Source organism: Piliocolobus tephrosceles, unplaced genomic scaffold, assembly GCF_002776525.5.
Source record: "Piliocolobus tephrosceles isolate RC106 unplaced genomic scaffold, ASM277652v3 unscaffolded_40, whole genome shotgun sequence".
NCBI classification, from domain to species: Eukaryota; Metazoa; Chordata; class Mammalia; order Primates; family Cercopithecidae; genus Piliocolobus; species Piliocolobus tephrosceles.
Genome location: NW_022324309.1, coordinates 814,156 through 818,837, shown reverse-complemented (window position 1 = coordinate 818,837; position 4,682 = coordinate 814,156). Strand labels below are relative to the sequence as shown.

Genomic DNA, 4,682 nt, shown 5'->3' with positions numbered 1-4,682 from the left:
GAAAACAATATGAATATAGAAAAACAAAAATAAAACATATTTCGAAGAAAGGTTGTCTATCAGAAGTCACTCTCAGAATTGGCTATGTTACAGATACTTGACCTTTCTATGGTGACTCAGCTACCTTCCTAACTAAGGCCTTTCAGGGGAGGGACTAAGGAGTCAAAGCCCCTGCTCTCAACGCCCTACAGATTGTGAGGTGTTAAGAGGGTGGGCTCCTTCCTTGGCATCAGTGCCTACAATCTAGGGCACCCACTTGCAGGCCTAGATGATTTGTGACCTCAGAATTGTTGTGGTTCCTGGACCTTTGTTGATGTAGTTTACTTTGCATCCCTCAGGCAAAACTAGAGGAGCTGGGCAAGGAAGGGAAGAGGGAGTCAGGCCAGAAGTAGCTTCTTGGGGTTTCTACCTCTGATCTTCCCTGCACAACTGTAGTGTATCATTCTGGCTTCCAAAAGTGTAATTACTTATTTTTTTTAACTACAATTATTCTCTTAAGAGCATCTATATAGAGGGGAAAAAGGAACATTAACCAACCAAACTTAAGTTTTCCCTTGAATTACAAAAAAAAAAAAAAAAGTGTAATGATTATTCACTTTATAGAAGCAAAACCTTACTGTGTCTTAATATGACCAAATAAAAACTTAACCAAAAAAAAAGAAAAAAGAAAACAGGGCCAGGCACAGTGGCTCACACCTGTAATCCCAGCACTTTGGGAGGCAAAGGTGAATGGATCACCTGAGGTCGGGAGTTCCAGATCAGCCTGACCTACATGGAGAAACCTGTCTCTACTAAAAATACAAAATTAGCCAGGTGTCGTGGCAGGTGCCTGTAATCCCAGCTATTCAGGAGGCTGAAGCAGGAGCATCACTTGAACCCGGGAAGAAGAGGTTATGGTGAGCCGAGATCACGCCGTTGCACTCCAGCCTGTGCAACAAGAGCGGAACTCCATCAAAAAAAAAAAGAAAAGAAAAGAAACACAGTTCATTAATGACTGTACTACCAATAGATTCATTACCATGCTAGAAATGCTTCATTTACTACCTATGGTAAGTGCTGTAGAACAGCACTACACTATTAAAGAGACTGTAATTGCATTAATGCAGGTTAAGATACTAGTTAGCTCTTTTGGCAAATCACTGGATTTGTTTGAATTGAACTTACGGTGAACAAAACCCGTGGCTTTTTTTCCACATCTTAGACCAGTCAACATGGCTCTTTCAAAACACACCTGAATAGAATTGGTTTATTTGTGTACACTTTTTTATTGGCTCCACACAAATGTGCTATCTAGGATGCTAGAAGCAGGTGGGTTGTCTTTCCTGTGTCTGTATTTGGGCCTTTATAAATCTCTATATATGTAAACTGTCCTCTCCTTTTAATAGCCATCTATCTCTCCCCACAGATGACTAACAGAAAACTTACCCACCTTCAGCTGAAAAGCTCCCTTCATCTCTTTTTCTTTATTTTACGGTTCTGGGCAAAAGCCCATTACCCACCCCTTAAAACTCTGAAATTTTGATTCTATCCATCCCAAGCCCATCTCTCCCTATGCCAAATCCTTCCCTCTATTACTCTCTTTGGTGACAATGCATTTGTAGGAAGAAGACAAAATTCCTATTAAAAAAGATGACTCAAGCCTGCTTCCATAACATAGGACAGCCATATAAATGATGGCTTTGTTGTTTAGTTTCATTTAGTTAAATGTAGGTAGGCCCTAGAGCTCAGTTAGAATTGGAATGGTTAAGAAAATGAAGAAATAAAATCTTTTGCATAATTAAGAATTATTAAAAATAATGTTCCCTTGGAAGTCAAGGGAGACAAAGAATTGGGGGTCCTAGGACTGGCAGAGAAGCTTTAGAAGAAAGATTTAAATAGAGGGCAAGAAAGCCCTGAGGGGGAAAAAAAGGGACAAAGTGAAAGCAAGAATACCCCTCAGATAAGGATATTTAGGGCACTTTTAAAAAAGTAACAGTGCTGAAGAGGTTGTTTATGAGTGCACCAACCGGCCACCTCTGTCCCTTTCCCAGATGATCCGGAAGATGAAGCTTCCTGGCCGGGAAAACAAAAAGGCCATGGTTGTGGGAACCACAACAGATGATGGTGCGGGTTCAGGAGGTGCCCAAACTGAAGGCGTGTGCCCTGCGCGTGACCAGCCAGGCCGCAGCCACATTCTCAGGGCAGGGGGCAAGAACCTCACTTTCGACCAGCTGGCCCTGGACTTCCCCAGGGGCCGCGGCAGCGTCCTGCTCTCAGGTCCTCACAGGGGTGGGGAGGTGTACCGCCATTTCGGCAAGGCCCCGGGAACCCCGCACGGCCACACCAAACCCTACCTCCGCTCCAAGGGTGGGAAGTTCCAGCGTGCCAGAGGCGACGGGCCAGCCAAGGCTACCTAAACTAACCCTGGATCCTACCTTCTTACTAAAAAGATTGTGGATGCTCACGAAAAGTATTATCTGTGGTCAAGAAGGATTAGGGGAACTATCTTTATCTAGTCAGAGGTAAGAGACCCTCTCTTTTATCTGGTCAGAGATCCTCCTTTTCGGCACCATTTTCTAATGGATTGCATAAAATATGAAGCTACCTGTACTTGTAACAACAGAGAGAGCAAATTCTCCTCTGTAAATTACTAAGATAAGTAAAGGAAAGAATGTTAACTGAAACTATTAATCGTGAGGTGAGAACCGAGAGAGTTCCAGAAAAGAGCTGTCATAGCACTAAGTGAAAGTCATTTATCAACGTGGAAGGCATGAGTGCAAATATGTAGGGAGGCTCTTCATATAAATAAAAAGGAAAGGACCTGCACCCTGGAGGAAGGTTCCAGCTGATATGATAAGGGGGGTGACTTCATATGTCAGATCATCCATTTGAGGAGGTCAAAATCTGGAATAATGTGCCCCAAGACAGACTCCCTTTTCAGAATTGTGTGAAGGCGACTTCTTTGGAGTCACTTGGAGTTGTCTTGTTACCTTTCGGTTTTTTTTTTTTTTTCTAAGACAAGGTCCCCCTGGAGTGCGATGGCACAATTATAGCTCACTACTGCAGCCTCCAACTCTTGAGTTCAAGCAATCCTCATACCTCAGCCTCCTGAGAAGCTAGGAATTCAGGTGGACGCCACCATGCCTGACTAATTTTTATTATTTTTTAGTAGAGAGCAAGTCTTGCTCTGTTGCCCAGGCTGGTCTCAAATACCTGGACTCAAGCAATCCTGTCTGAGCCTCCCAAAGTGCTGAGATTACAAGCATGAGCCACTGCATCTGGTCTGGCCTGTTGCTTATTGTGTCACCTTTCCCCCCTTCATTTCATTACTCTTTCTTTTGTTCTTTAGAGAAACACAGGGGTGTGAGAAATAATAAGCAACCTATTAAGCAGTCATTTAAAGAAGCCAAGCTCTAATTTTTTCTGGATTCTTAGGATCATACTGGCACTATTTGTCTAACAAAGAAAGTTAATTGCAACCTTAATACAGTTTTTAAAATTACTTACTGTCTGTGATCCAAATAAAATGCAAGCAATATGAAGACAAGGATTTGATCCTTATTGTTCAATGCTTTGTGCCCAGCACCTAGAAAAATGTCTAGACAATGTGGTAGGAGTTATTAAGAAATTATTTTAGGCAGATAGAAAGGAAAAGGGGTCCTTGGGAAGTTTTCATTTTTTTTTAAAGCATCTCCAGAAAAGTTTCCTATAAAGCGCCCTGTTCTTAGAGCCAGGCTGGCAACCTTTGATATGCAAAAACAGGCCATTAGAAACTGGGTCCACCCAAACATGGTGATGCCCACGGCCTTCTTGCCCTTGCCCCACATATTCCTGGCAACATGGCCACCCCCACATATCTGCACGTGTGTAGAACATCATGGCACCGTTCATTTCCATATTAGGGTGGGAGGGCCAGCTTTTTCACGGGCTGCGTGAATGACATGCCTGGTCAAATCAATCCCCTGAGCCGTATGCAAATCAGACACTGCTTCCTCTAGCCTTTACATATATCTGGCTGGTATCCACTGCACTTGGGGCTCCCTCTCTCTACTTTGGAGCCTGGCTGCCTCTCTGTATGGGGGAGCTTCTTCCTTCTGCCTTCCTCCTTCTTTCTTGCTTATTAAACTCTCTGCTCCTTAAAACCACTCCATGTGCATCCATGTTGTTTTGTCTCATTCGAGTCCAGATGAAGAACCTGGTGTTCCTCTACTCATTGGAGTCATATCAATGATAGGTGTTAAAAACTATTTACTAAATGGGATGAATGAATGTTCATGTGTCTCTATTATTCTCAAACCTTAGGCAGGTATCTATTACATAAAACAGCCCAGTGTTAGTGGTGCTTTGCTGAATGCAGGTAGTAGAGCAGTGGCCATGTGCAGGGCAAAGGTGACAGCTGCAAGAATCAAGAGCATAAATAGGAGTTAATAATGAAGAGGGAGGAGGAATTATGAGTAACAAGAGAACAGGAAGATATGGAAATATGGCCGTGGGAAGGGAGTGTGCTTTCTTTCCAATAGCACATGGATTATGTCACCAGCTAATTATTTGGATTAAAGAAAAGGATGAACCTGAAAATCAGGAATTTAGGAACAATTGAATGAATAAATTGTAAAACCATTCTTTCATTGTAGACAGACTCCCTTTCAGTTAAGACCTTCATCTCAACTGAAGATTTATAACAAGAGACCTAAACATCAATT

The 4,682-nt window shown here is 42.7% G+C and overlaps 1 pseudogene; it reads left to right on the top strand.

Moving 5' to 3' along the window:
• The first annotated feature begins 1,019 nt into the window (after positions 1 to 1,019).
• LOC111550199 lies at positions 1,020 to 2,401 on the top strand (annotated as a pseudogene).
• The last annotated feature ends 2,281 nt before the right edge of the window (positions 2,402 to 4,682 follow it).